Below are 15724 nucleotides of genomic sequence, written 5' to 3'. Positions count from 1 at the left end.
TGCCCTAATTTCAGGGAAATCTTCAGTTTGAGCTGTGCCCTGCAAGTCTTCACAGAATCCCATCTCTAGACACAGAGCTACAGCACACCAGGTTTCATTAGTTTCACTGCTTACAAACTACATGTTTATTTTAATAAAACATGAACAACTGAAAACAGAAACCTACCTACCAGGTGGGTTTTTTTGGTTGGTTGGTTGGTTGGTTTACTTGAAAAGCTTTGGATAAAGCCATAATATAAAGCAGTAATTTTGCCTGTGCTTCAGGTCACAGTATCAGCAGTGAAATAACAGATGAGAGGGGTAGCTAAAATGACTGCTGATGCAGAATGAGCTGAGCTTGCCATCCCTACCCAAGCCTGACACAGGCTGCTACCACCCTAATCATATTCTTCAGGTTATCCTGGATTCTTGCATTCAATACTGCAAAAGTGAGTTTCCTGGTTAACGCTATAAAGCAAAACTGATACAAATAGTTTAATCTTTCTATGCAGTCATATCCTCCCACACTGGTAAGTGTAATTAGGAAAATGCTACATTGCATGTCTTGAGTAGTGAATGTAGCTGATTGTTAATCATTATATTTACATAGTTTATATGAAAAATATTTAAATTCATGAATGCTCCAACTTTTCTTTGCCATAACATTAATACCTGAACAGGATCTGAATGTATAATAGTATATTTGTAGCTTATTGATTCTTCTGCCATGTCCTTGTAAGAAAACAGTTAGACAATTAACTTCTGGGTGTAGAGAATATTTGGGACTAAAGAAGGAGTATTTTTTCTATAAAAGTGGCATCTGCATGGAGGGAGAGAAGGGAAAGATGCACATCCTAAGCTGATATGAAAAAATGTTCACATAAACAAATGGTAAATTGTAATATATTAAAAGAAAATCTGGGGAAGTTCCTTTCATAACATCCCTTTTTTGCAGAAGTAATTGTGAATGATCTCTCATCTGTGTTTAACACCCATGAAATAATGATTTCCACAAAACCACAGTGATAAAAAGGTTTATATGAAGCATGCAATTTCATTTTTCCAATGGTAACTGTCTTGTATTTGTTTTAAGGAGACTAGGCAAAAAAAAAAAATAATCACATATTTTGAGAATGTAAAAAAATAAACATTATTTTAACAAACAACTCTAGAAATTCAATAAGGAAGCAGTGTATGCTCACTGGCAATACCTCTGATAGGATTTGAAAAACCGTAGGATGAACTCATAGAGTATTAATAAAACATATTTTAAAACCTGAGCTGGGAAAAGGAGCAACTGTTATTCCATAAAAAAAAAAATTATAAACAAGAACAATATTTCCAAAATCCCTCAACTTATTTTCTGTGTGCTTGGTGTAGGCTACCATGGACTGAATTTTCAGAAAGGGAAAAATTTACACATTTAAAGATCTAGCTTCACTTAAAAGTCAAAATCTAGAGCATCTCAACTGAAAATACTGGCCATTTCCTAAATAAAACTGAAAAAAAAGTGAGATACAGAATTGATATTCACATGAATTTATTAGTTATTCTCCTTTAACTTTTTTTCTCTTTCTATATTGTTCAACCACTATAGAACTCTGTTTCTAAAGTATCAAATGAAATCATTACTTACAGTACCCTATTACAAATCTTAACATTTAGACCATGTAAATACAAACCAATGCCCATTTAATTTGTGCATTCAAATTTGAACATGCTCTAAGTGTATGTAATATATACACTTATCTAGTCAAATACATGCAGAAATGAAAGCAACAGTGTCCACTTGAAATAGACTTAAGAAATGCTTCATTCAGATACACTGCAACTCCATGAACAACAGCTTAAAATAACCTTAGTCTCCCTGTAGGCATAAATACTTAAAGTTTTCTGTAGCTCTTAATCTGTGTTTAGCCCATATTCCAAAAAAAAGCTTATTCATTAATCTGTGGTATACTTTATACACATTTACTTGCTAAACACATTAAATGCAGCATTTCATGACCAGGATACCCATGAAGATTTATTTCTTGATAAGATGTAGAATAGTGGTAATGCTTGGGGAGTGATTAGATTATTAGTAAAGTATTTAAATCTCACAGGTGCAGTGTGAACCAACCCCTTGAATGATTTAAAAGCTAATTTTTCAATACTTTCAGTACTCACACAGTGAGATCACTAGAACTAAAGTAGAAGATTTGAAGCCATTTCAACACATACACAGGTTGTGCCATAATATTTCCTAGAAGAGCACATGACAATCCAGTGTCTCAAGCAAAACCAATTACTTTTTAGTTCAAGACCCTCAGTAACTGAAACAGGATATTATTTTGTGTCCTGAACAATATCTTGCTCTCGTTTCTAAGGAAACCAGCAGCAAAAACTAAGTTTACAGTGCTGCATCCTCCAGAAATTGACTACAATGTTAGTCTCTAGGGTATTATTACTAAGTGCTATTTGCATTTAAATTTCGATAACCCTTAAGCAACTGTATTGTTTGTTCATATGCACAGTTATGATCTACCCAGTATCTAGGTGCTATTCTTCACCTCTCTCTATGGCTTAACAACCTATTGACATCTAATGACTTAAAAAGCTAGATTTCAGACCAGGAACACCATTTGGGAACTTTCATTTTAGAAATTTCTTTTTGCCACCCTCAGTGAGATGTCTGTCCAAGGCTCAGTATGTGCTTCATTAGTGGATGTCACTCATTTGGCTTCACACATGGGAAGAACCAGGCAAAGTCGTGCTGCTCTGTACTACAAATAGCCAGCCTAGAGGAACTGTATTTGTTTTGCACAGAAGGTTTTTGGAGCTGGCCTTGGGGAACTAGGTTGCATGTTCTTGGGGGAAGTCAAGGCAAACTCCAGATTTTTCTTGACAGACAATTGCTTCTTTTTCAGAAAAGCCCAGCAAATATTCTGATGAATTACTGATGCTTCTATAGTTGAAAACTCTCCAGACAAACCACTTTGCTGACCAGAGATGACAAGGCCCTGACATCAAGTTTCTGTCTTCAGAATATACAGAATTGTTATAAAATCTGTTCACAGAGGATGCAACAAAAAACATTCAGGGATTGTATTTTCCCACCAAAATCAACAACAATTTGTCATTTGGTGGAAAATCCACTTCCTTTCTGTTACATTTTAAGGCTTTTAATTTTAATTTTGTAATTAATTTTTCACATGAAAAAGTCCCTATAAACTTCGACAAGCTCTATATTTGTTCTGCATTTAGTGATAGAATTTAGTGAACAGGATAAAAAAGGGCTTTTCTAAACAAATCACTTTTATGACTAAGCAGTCACACTTATCTAAAGAAACATTATGAATATAAGAATATATGAAGCACTACATTTACAGTTATACTTCAATCAAATGAGCAATAAATATTAACAAAAAAATATATGTCAAAACCACTAAAACTATTTAAAAGAACATTTGAAATATTTAAATGACCACTTTTTAAAAAAAAGTTAAAATTACGCTTCAAGGTGATAAATGCACATTTCTCATTGCTTGGATGCAATGCATCTTTAGTTAATTATATAGTGCCTGGTGTGATGCATTTATTTGATGTTATAACTTCTTCTTACAGTAAATAATTAACACAGAATTACTTCAAAGATGGATTACTATTTGATGACTGTTGAGTCCATTGGACACTGCTGTTGATTTTTACACTTACTTAACGATAAAGTAAATCCCCATTATAGTCTCAGCCCAAGTAGCACTAGGCACCTCTTAAGACACAGAGAGACTCTAAATCAGTCAGTCTGTCAAAGAGAACTTGTGGCTTTGCATCCCATAAGATCAGCTTTCAGCTGGAAGTGAAAGGCCACGTATTGCACTGAATCATTCTGTGACTTAAATGAGCATCTCTCACTCTCGGGTCAGAGGTGGTGCATTGAGGATGATGTTTGACTACTCTGTACTCTGAAAGTAGAGAAAATGCTGATTCATTTGCCTACCAAGTGAGAGGAAAAGGCAGAAGCAAGGGCACACCTTGACAGTATTACACCTGTTGGGCCCAGGTTCCCAGGGCTGCCTCCAGGACTGTGCCCCAGCATGGCCAGGCTGCCTCTGCCACCCCTCCACTTCAGTCATCCACAGGGAGCAGAAACAGAGAGAGCATTGACACCACTAGAGATAAGACTGCTTGAAGGGAAACACTACTACAAGGAAAGGATAAATCAAAAAAAAAATAAAAAAATATAAAGAGAAGGTCATGGATAGAGATGGGAACAAGGCTAACCAGGATTTAAAAAATAACTCTGACTTAAACAGACACGAAATGAAACCCCTGGGTAATCGGCATTATTTCTGTGTCACAGCTGAGCCATCTATAGGAAATATTGTATCACTGGTATTTAAACAAATATTAAGGAAGGGAAGAACAGGAATCTTCACAGCAGAATGAAGAGACATTTTATTTCTCTGTTCTTTTTTGTATCCTCCCCTTTGATTTTGGCAGCTGTTATGGGGTAAGCCCAGCTCCTGTAGCAGGGGTATTAACAAAATGCAAAGCACTCTTCAGTACCACATTCCTTTAGTCTCCTTGTGGAGCTCCTTACAAATGCCTGGCTATTTTATGTACTCATGTCAGAGCAAAATTCAAGCTCAGAAATACAAACCAAAATGGTTAAAAAGTTTTTTAAGATACTCCCTAAGAAAGGGATAATCATTCATGAGAATTGATACAATCCTTTCAAGGAATAAGCTCTTGCCAGAGACTGAATTAATTTAGAGGGACAGTGTTGAAACCTGCATCCTGTTAAGAATATACAAGCGGAAAATGTTTCATGCATATTTTGCATTCATTTTTCCAATGTCTAATTGGGCTGGAGGAGTGAGATAACTCATAGCTTATTGTTCTGGCAAGCCACAAGTGTAAAGAGAGAAGGGAATTGTTAACAAGCTAATATTAGTCCAGTAACATGACTCGATCATTTTGTTTCTATCTGTTGGAGGGATGTCACAAATTCTCATGCAGGAAATTTGCTCTTTTGCCACAAGGATTAGCTGCAACCTGCAATACCAGTCCTTTGCTGGAAGGAATAGCAGAGGAGCTTCACTGCTGTGTTATTATCTGGGATCTATTATGTTTTACATTTTTCAAAAATCTTTAAGCTAGATCTTTGACATTCAACTGCCTGTAAAGACATACGCCACCCGATGAGAAGCTTTGATGTGCATTTTGAGGATTAAATAATCTAGATGGAAGGCAATGTGTTTCCAGCCAAGAAGAAAACTATGGAGGAAATTTTGCCTCCTGCTGTTAAGCACTGCTGGCAGTCAATACCTTTTAGCCTACCCTCTAAATTTGATTTCATACATATTTACAGACTATTTTTCCTCTTACTACTAATTCTTTTGAGACCAAATTAAGAACAAAGATAGCAGGAACAGGCTTCATCAAATAAAAATGTAAATATGCTGCATCTCATTTTTGGATGAAGAGAGTTTATTTAAATATTTTCTCCACTGGAATATCTTTGCAGTATCATTATTGCTTGCAACTGGAAAAGTAATAGCCTTACAAGTCAGAGTAACCCATTGAGGCTTAAGCAAATTTATGCATTTAAATAATGCCGTTTACCTAAAAAAAAAAACAACAAAAAAATCCTAGAATTTTCTGCACTTCCAGACAAGAAAAGAATAGTAATGATAAAATAAATAGATACTAAAGAAAACATAATCTTGCTTGCTATATCCAATATGTATTCTTACATAACTCAGTAGTTTTAACTATGAAAGAAACACTAAATTACAAACACACTTATTTTTCACATTTTTGAAAGAAACTAAAAAATATGAAGTTAAAACTGAAAATTCTAGTGTATCTACAAAGTGAGATTAATCTATAACATTTTTCTAATTTCCATTTTCTTAAGTAGGTTTAAAAACTTTTTTTTTTTTTAATTAGCTGCCTACCCTTTTCTGTCTGATTGACTCCACAGGTAAGTAGACAGATATGGTAGTTGCATGATACTATCTTGATGAAGCCAAATAAGTTGCAGCAGTGATTTTCCTAGAGTAAAAATCTTACCATAGATGTCTGATCTCTTTTTTTTCCCAGTTTAAGTTCAGTGAGAAAAATTATTTTGCATGAATGTGCTGATATGTTTTTCCCTCAGTTATTACCTCTACCCAGAGCCCAAGTATTCTAAAAGAATTCTGGAAAGTCACTAGCCATAATTATTGCTGTAAACAAAAGAAAGCTTTACATTCCATCATCATTCTCTTCGCTCAAAAGCTTTAAGATATAATTTTGTCTATAATGATGCACTTCATTCAAGTTCAGTACAAAAACCAAAGTTATGTACAAAGCAAGAAAAGAGTAACCAAACATGTTTTTTACATGTTCATCTAGCACAACATCCATCTCAAAAAATTTTAACCTCTAGGTTTTTCTCAGTTTTAAGGTTCTTCCATCCCATTGTACGCCCCAAAAAACCCACAGAAGATGCCATAGGGGTGTTGCAGGACCAAAGAAGCTCACAAGGAACTTGTGATTCTGGCTTTAAAACCCTCCTAATATCTCATGGCGTCAGCTGCCTCCCACACATCCTATCAGGCATTTTCTATATATGCTGTAGTTAGAGAGAAGTACTCAGAGCAGGTTTGATAAGGCTTTAAACATCATGTGTATGCTGTAAAATGGTGTCTGCAGGACAATCTCTGATTTGGAATTGACACCTGGTGATGTTCTGACAACCAGCTTGACCAGAGAAACGCTTGCTGTTCCTGAAGAAGGTAGAGTCCGGAGTGCCACAAAGATGCACAGGAGAAATCAAAGCTTGCAGCAAGAAGACCACTAAATTTTCTGGGTTGCATCAAACTTTAGCTTTCTCTGCACTCTCCAGCTTCTAAGGAGAGCAAGCAAACCAAACTCACTGAGCAAAGATGTCAGGACTTACGTGAGAATACGTGTATTATCCTTGCCTGCAGGTATTTCTTCACAGAAGAATATATTAGGGCCTGCTACCTTGTATCATTTTCTTTTGAGGAACTGAATCACAGTTCTGCTACTTCTAAAGTGTCAGATGTTCACAAGCACAATATTAAACTGATATGTGTTTGTTATATAGCATAAAGATATCCTTTGTTGATGTCTCATGATATTTCTATATAGGGCAAGATAAAATCTGCTTGAAGGAAGAGCAAATATGTTAACTGTTTTTCTCAAGAAAACTCATGCAGAGAGGAAGGAGAGATTAATCTCTTTGTAAATGCTGGCAGCATTTCAGAAATGTATCTACAAAGAATTGTGACAAGTTTAACAGCAACATTATGTAGAATAGTGAGGAGACCAAACACAAACCTAAAGAGCCAAACTTCCCCATTAAGCGCCTGTCTACATCAATCAGGAAAGAGTGTGATGTTTAAACACAACGCCTTGAGCCGCTAGGCACGTTCATTATCTGTAGGCCTGTTCCTGTGGGTCTGCAGTGGGAGTCCCAAATATTCTTAGTTCAGGTATTTCTCCCATGATTTCACTTAATTTCTCTGTTTTTTCAGGGAAAAAAAAATATCTGCTACTCAGTCTGTGGCTGCTGCAGCGGCTGTTTGCCCCTACAGGTTGCAGGGCAATGGGAAACGGGCCCTGGGAACGTGTCCCTGCCTTGGCTTTGTGGCAACTCTCATACAAACAGCTTGGAATTTCTTTATCTGCCAGACTCCAGATGCAAAAAAAAACATTAACTGCTCACAAATCTTCAGGAAATTTTCAAACGTTTCTCATGTCCTGGAGACTAGGAACGCAAATTCTGAAGGTTTTTGGTGTGATGATAAAAAAAAAAAGAGCTAAATATAGAAAAGAGAAAATATAAGGTTCTGATAGTAAAAAAAAAAAAAAAAAAAGGTGAATATTGAGATTTAAAAGGACGTATTTCATACAAAGTGCTTTTCTTTAAAGGCCAGGTTGTGATTTCCACAGATAAAATGTGTTCAATATCAGCAAGTTTTTTCTTAGAATGATACGATACAATATGATATGATATGATATGATATGATATGATATGATATGATATATGATATGATATAATTTGTGAGAATGAAAAAACCTCCAAACTTTTTCTCATCTGCAAGATTATATTCAAGAGAGATGTTTAGCAAATTCTCCTTTAAGGACTATATGCATCAGAATTCTACATATTAATGTTTTCACAGGCTCAGAGGCTTCACCACTGTAATTAAAGGTGAATTTTTCACTTTTATTTTGTTAGTCTTGTCTCCTGGGCCTGATTTATAACTTTTGTTATGCAATTATATTCATTTATTTCTTTGTACCATGTTGTATGTTATTTCAAAAGTAACATCTAGGGTGTCCTTGCTTTAAAATGTAGATTTAGCCTCTCTGGATGAAACTTGGTAGAACATCTGTGTTTGAAAGTGAAAAATTACACATTTTCTGAGAGAACCAGGCTGAGTGCTCACATAATACTGTCTCTAAGAGAAAATTAAAGTGCTGCTGATAGCTAAGGGACTGGATGGCTCAAGGGAATCATAGTGTGACACAGTCTTTCATCTGATGAAAACCAGCATGAATTTAAGCCCATGCTGATAATGACCAAAAGTCATTATCATTTGCTCAGTAATTTATTTAAAATGAGTTAGGGGTCTGGCTCTCATCTTGGTGGCAAAGAGTCCAAATTATAACTGAGCAAATAATGAAGAAATGTCTCTGCAAAGTGATTTCATATCTTTAAATTAGTATGCTTAAACTTCTTTCTGTTTATCACCTTCTTAACATTTTTATAAACAAGTCTAGGAGGATGGATGTTTGTGAATTTAAAACATGCATCTGCAAATTCACATGGAAAACAAATTCTGAATTTACGAAGACAAGTATTTGTACCGGAAAAAAAATCTATTTTTCAGGATTCTGCTTATTCAACTTAATATATTAAAATATATGTCTTGTCTCTATGCCTGGTCAAAACTAACATCTTCTATATTGTGAATCAGATGCTAACAAATTAAGCACTTGGAAGAAATCTTGAGAATCACAATTATTTACAAAAACAATAGCAAAGAAAGTCATGCCACAAGTTAAACAGAAAACACATGATGTCTTATTAACCTAATATTTGGGATAAACTGAGACCTTCTAGAAGTAAGAACAGAGAATTTAATTCTCTGCAGAACTGAAAAAAGACTAGTGTATGATGTCTTTCTCAGTGTGGCCAGAGGATTGAAACAAAACTAATAGATTGGCTCAATACAATATCAAATACAGGCTTGTATCAAATACAAGCTATAACAAAACCTAGTAAAAGCTTTTACTGGGTGCACATTCCCCAGAAGAGGCTCTATGAATAAATACAGATGTGCTGCAAAAGTACCTCCAGTGAAAGTGTCTAGCATGAAGGTAGGTGCTAGTAAATCGTACAAGAATTGAGAAATCTTTCAGTGAAAGGTTGAACCAAAAAACACCCAAACAAACCAACAAAAACCCAAACAAAAACCTCTAAAGCAACAAAACTCTCAGCAGAACTACTAGGAAGGAGGCCTAGATCACAATTAATATAAACCCTTAGAATTTATAAGCATCTCCATCATACACAGGTATTTCTTTGACTGAATATGTCTGAAGGCTGAAGACTGCACTGCATGTAGGCAATTTATTCTCACAGTTGGATATTCTTTGAAAGCAAGATTTGAATGTATGTTGAGATCTGGTAAGCAGGGGTATTGATAAGAGAGTCACAGAATCACTGAAGTGGACAGGGAACTCTGACCATCATCTTGTCCAACCCTGCTGCTCAGAGCAGGTTGCTCAGAGCTATCCCCATTCAAGTTTTTACACTTTCAAGGATGGAGACTCCTATTATCTCTCTGGGCAACCTGCTCCAACATTTGATCAACCTCACAGTAAGAAAGGTTTTTCTTACGTGTGCATGGAGTTTCCCCTATTTCAGTTTGAGCCTATTACTGCTTCTTTATTTGCTGGACACCACTGAGAAGAGACTGAGTGGAGGGGAAGGATCACCTCCCTTGCAGTGCTGGCCAGGTGCTGCCTAATGCAGACACGAAGGTTGTTACCCATTTTTGCCACAAGAGCATGCTGATGGCTAATGGCCAGCTAGTGGTCAGTGGTGTCTACCAACCTACCCTCAAACCTACAAAGCTCTTTGCCAATGGGCCAGAACCAGCCTGTACTGAGTCATGGACTAATTATCAATTCCTTTCTAGTTTCAGGTCCTTATATTTACCTTTTCCAAAATTTTGTGCAGTTTCTGTTTGTCCATTTCCTGGGCTGTCAAGATGCCTCTATATGACAACACAACCTCCTGCTGTATCAGCTGCTCCTCTCACTTTCATATTGCCTGCAACACAATTTTGGATTCTCTGCAACAGATTTCCAAAAGAATGTTATCAAACTGTAGTGAAACTAGAAAAAAAATGGAGAATCAGCCTCTGAAAGCTGAAGGACTTTTGCTGCAAGCAGAAAACAGGGAGAACTTTGAGGTATAAATACAGGGCTAAGCTGATGGCCTTTCATGGGTAAATATGTGAAACAGACCCAAATTCCACTCCTTTTTTATTAACAAATACATTGTTGCTTTTGGACTCAGCCTTTAAAGGCAGACAAGAAAAGTTGCAAAGACAATAATCAAGGGTTTTGTTTCCCTGTGTTGTGCACTCTAGGCTGGGGTTCCTGTGTCAGTGGGAGCAGCAGGATTTTCTGCCACACCAAATACATTCAAACTGTGCCAAAATCATGAGCAAGGGGAAGCACTTCCAATAATTGTATTTCTGTATGACTAGTGATATGGCACAAAGGTCTCCTCACTGAGAAACACCATATTTTACTGGAATAAGTAGTATTACTCCTGATTTACATCAGTAAGCCTGAGAGGAGAAAAACACCATGAGAGGGGCCATAGGCTTATTTCTGTTGCTAAACAGAATGTCAGCAACAACAATCTTTAGGTTGCACTGTTCACTGTGTTCATCCTCAAGCCATGGGGAAAAATTATGCTTAAGGCAGAACAATTACACCACAACTAGCCTTAAGGTAAAATGACATCATAAATAAACAGGGAAAGAAATAGTAATAATTACAGAAATTAAAATAGATATAAAAACCTAAACCAAAGTAGAACTGTCACTAAATAATATATCTTAAAACTTACAAAACTAGCTAGCACATTTTAAGATCCATTTAGAATAATAAAGAGAAAAATGGCAAATGAAAATCCATTATAATACTTGAAATTGTCCTTTTAACCTTTACTTAAATTAGCAAAAGTTGCATGTTCATGCCCAATGGCAAAATATAGTCCGTTGCTAGCAAAACATGGACATTTGGTATTAATACAGAGCATATAATATTAAAAAAGTCATCTATTATAAAATCTAAGTCATGACTATACTGCCAAGTACTGAGCTTAGTAAAGAAATGTTAATTCTAGTTAAATTGGTCCAAAACCTAACACAAATGCTCAATAAAAATTTGGGTCAATTGTCCCTTTGCAGACCAGTAGCTACAATAAAGGTGACACTGTCTTCACTTGTTGAATTTAATATCCCTGTTAGTTCTGAACACAAGCATCCTCTAACAACAAACCAAATGAGCTCTCAATATAAAATATGTCTTCCTTCTCTGAAAATCTGTATAGCAAATACAGCCCGAGGGAACTTTTAACAAAATGTTATAAAACTGAAAACTGACATTAATAGGAAGTACTGATATATCCTTAGTGACAATGAGTTCAATTCTCCTGCCACTGCATAACAGAAACACCAATTGGCTCCAATTTGCTTCGATTGGATTTGCTCCGATCAGTGACAGAAGAATGAGGCCCAGTCCTGCTGAGACATCATTATGACAGACAGATTTAGCAGAAAGTATTGGCTACAGCTGAAATATGTGACTCCTATGACGACTCAGACTTTGGTTGAAATCCATGGGGGTGGATAGGATTCAGTACAAGTGGTCAGTGCACTCCTTAGGGTCAATGACTGTAGCTCATACAATGAGCTCTGTCAGGGAGGCAAAGCACATGATGTTTCTACCTTCCCACTGCACACAGCAATCTCAATTCTCCCTCTGTGCAAATTTATCCTTGCCCTTTTTTCTAAAGAAAATCCTCTAACATCTCCCCTGTCCTTAATTTTTTGCTGTGCCTTTCACAGATCTTTCTTTTCTGTCTGGCTAAATACACTTTATTTTCTCTCACATCTTTGCCTCTCTTCCTTCACCAATCCCCCTCAGCTCTCCTTTGCTCCCTGCACAGCAAAGGAGCATGGTGGGAAAGTTCTCCTAGAACATTTGCCCAAAGCAGCCCAAAGTCCACACTCTGCCAAAAGAATCTGTCCACTCTATTACCTCCTCTTTCTTACAGCATGCTTGCATTTTGAAGGGAATGAGGAGATAGTGCAGTCCTGCTTGTGAAAGCTAGCAAGAGGAAATGCAATCTGTCCCCTTACAAAGATGTTCTGGCCAAGAACAGACATATGCACCAAGAGAAGATGCAAGAAGGAATTTACACTGAGCTGGAAATGTGTGATGAATTTTATACTGAATCAAACCTAATGTTAGAATTGATTTTTTTTCTTCAACTCAAGACTGAATATCTATTATAATACTACTTATCAATAGAGAATGTTAATTCACACTCTGAATTGCCTAAAATGGGAATTTAATTGAGATTTAGTAAAATGGCAATTGCATATCAATGAAATTGCAATTGATTATTAAAATATTTTACTGATATTTAACAGCTCTACTACATAAGAAAATTTGCTAAATTACTGTCCAAATTGCACTTTTAAGATGTACTGCAGAGAATTCAGTGAGGTTGCACTGATGCAAATGAAAACAAAATAGTTTTTTTTCTCTTGAGTTAGTGTTTAGCATGCTGTAAGTCACTGAGTCTAAACCAAGTGGTTAACTACAGCTATTTATGATAGTTAAATTGTTAAGGAATACTATGATGTCATATGTTTTGAATATGTAAGTATTTGGTACCATTCATTAATTGCCAAAACAATCTTTAGTTCAGAAAGATATCAAAGACTATTGATACATCTGTACACAAGTCTGGCACCAGACATATAAAGTATAAATCCATGCTATTATAGCTGTAATACATTTTGGTCAACAACAGTGTGGGAGTGTGACCTGGGAAATCATTTCTAGAGAACTGAATTGGACTCACCCATCAGCAAAGCCTGGAGAAGTAAGAACTCCTGCTGTTCCCTGGAGTCCAGGAGCACAAGCACTAAGCAGGTGCTGTGATGAAATTTTTTTCATGTGATGCTGAAAGCTGGGCTCAGGATGTGCATGAGCATAGCCTGGGCCTTCTCTCTGCAGCTGAGGCAGTTCAAAGGGGATGCCATAATTTGCTTGCAGAATATTAATTACCAGTTAACATAATCAATGGATAGACCCTCCACTTGAGTTGCATTAGTAGTGTCCTGTCAGAATCTAATCCTGTGTGGGTAGATGCTTTCTCTGTATTTTTCCACCACTCTTTAAGAGGTCGGCACCTACAAGGAGGAAAAAAACAACCTTTTTACAGTCTAAACTGGCTGCACAGTGAGACCATAACCGTGATTTTTATCATTTTTATATGGTCTTAGATTCTCACCCAGTTCTTCCCCCTTAAGATAGCTCTTCTCTTCAGCAACGTAATGTACTCATTTTTCCAGTGGGCATAGGTAGAATTTCCCTTTCTCATGAAGATTCCTTGGACATTTTTTAAAAATATTTTTTCTATCTACTCACATTCAGCTTTCAATTCCTGATTTCAATGTTTTATCATCCTTCTTCATCCCCTGTTTTATATGCTGCCTTTCAGCAGTTCCAATTCTTCCTGGTCTAGAGAGCACCAGCACAAATTTCAGCAACACTGCTCATCACCATTTTTGCTTTCCATCCTTCATAAACCAGAAATATAATCCTTGGACCTATCCCAAGTCTTGTGACATCAGATAAATCACCATTTTCTTTGGTGCAAGGACTGCTGTTTCTTATTTGTGTGAAAAATGCAGTTATCAGAGTAAGGTCTTTGGCAGTTAGATCCACTAATTCTTTTTCACTCCTACACACTCACATAGAGCTCATGAAGGACAGGGGCACAGTAGTTCTCTGGATGCCATCTTCTCTCCCATTTAGTACAAACCCCCATTACTGGGGGGAGACAGAAAGCAAAATCCCACTGTCACACCCAAGCCAAAGCTGCATTTCAAATCAATATCCTTCCTTTCATCAAATTTTGTATGTGTGACAGACATACCTTTAGCCTTTTGCTTTCATGGCAAAATGCCCATGTCCAGGGAACTCAAAACCCTCCTGTCAGCATCAGCCTCTGCCTTAGTTTTTATTCACAGCTGAGCTGACTGAAAAAAAGAAACCCCAGGTGCCCCCCAGGACTGGAGGACTCTCTCAGGGTCACACCAAACACTGCCACCAGTCATGCCCAGGCTCTAGGAAACTGGAGGGGGTAGGGAGGATTGTTCAGGGTTTCCTGAGTTACCAGCTCTAGCTCATGTTCCTCCTCTTTTTAATGCCATTCCAAGGCAGATCCTGACTGAAACATGACACTATTCCTTCTTTTCTAATCCTCCACCTGAACCCACAAGTGAAACTGTTCTGCAATGTAAGTTCAGGCACTCAGAAAAGTGGCTAATAGTCCTAAAGTAAAGTAGCAAAATTTAGCCTTCATTTTCTTAAAGTGAATTATTCTAGAACCACATTAAACAAAACATGTATTTTTTTTGCTTCTTTTGAACTTCTTGTGTATTATCATCTCAAAAAAAGGGTGATACAAGTATTTAATTTTCCTTTCTCTCTATATATACAAATATTTAATTTACCGTTTCAGAGTGGGGGCAAGGAGACAGCTCAGGTGCAGCTGTACAATGTTATGTTGTGATTTGCATTGCTAATTCTACCTACTGGACACACATTACTTGGTCTTCCTCGGAAATAAAAACATTCAAAATACAAACCAAATACAAGCTGATGTTACTTTTATGCCTACTTCCCATTCCTCTGCATTCACACTTGCGTGACTGATTTGTGTGTGAAATGGTTTCCAAGTTTTCAAGCAAAAAGCAGTTAAGAAACAAAATATTTATACTCTTCTAACTTGCACTTCCTGTCTAGCTAGATCCAATACAGATGCAAAGTCACTGGTCTGCAAGAGCTTTCCACAGATCTATAATAAAATAATTAAATTAGTGAGTTGTGTTTAGATCAGAGATTCTTGGCTGCCAGTTCCTAAGAACTTGGGGAATTCTGAACCACAGAAGGATCATTTGGAGTCCATTTGGCAGAAACGTCAGAAACTTGCTGCTCCTGGGAACATCCTTTTCCAATAACATTTATAGCTCTAGATGGAAGTGAAAAGCACCATATGTTAAGAGTTTCCTGCAAAGCTTCCTGGTAAGAGAGGAAATAAATTCAACTTGTCACATCTGCTCGTGGACCAGTCAAGTAGGATTTTATCACAGCTTTAAGTGGTTTACAAAACTGTCCTGTTATCAACTGAAGGGAGCTTTACTTCTCAGTGGTTTTTTTTCAATATGCATGTTTATATAATCTCAATCATTAAATTATTTATTTGTCAGTGGAATTCAGTAACATGTATTATTATTTATCTCTAAACAGCAAAGATTACTCAGTTATTCAGCTAGAGCAACAGTTCAGTTGGAAGCCAATTTGTGCGGTTCAGCTGAATAAAAGTAAGCAGCCCCACTCTGCCCTTCGTTTTTCTAACCCC

General features: G+C 36.7%; 1 long non-coding RNA gene across 2 annotated transcripts in view; it reads right to left on the bottom strand.

Moving 5' to 3' along the window:
• LOC147651667 (uncharacterized) overlaps positions 1-15724 on the bottom strand; it is a 66539-nt gene that overhangs the window by 29636 nt on the left and 21179 nt on the right. Inside the window, exon 1 of one of the 2 annotated variants that reach the window (XR_015273780.1) lies at positions 13157-13479. The exons of the other annotated variant lie outside the window; for it this stretch is intronic. This is a non-coding gene — a long non-coding RNA (uncharacterized LOC147651667). Of the gene's footprint in view, positions 1-13156; positions 13480-15724 lie in introns of those variants that run through there. 2 annotated transcript variants of the gene reach the window in all.

The sequence above is a fragment of the Cyanistes caeruleus genome, chromosome 9 (genome assembly GCF_971803275.1).
Source record: "Cyanistes caeruleus chromosome 9, bCyaCae1.hap1.1, whole genome shotgun sequence".
Lineage (NCBI taxonomy): Eukaryota > Metazoa > Chordata > Aves > Passeriformes > Paridae > Cyanistes > Cyanistes caeruleus.
This window is presented reverse-complemented; position numbering and strand designations above follow the sequence as displayed.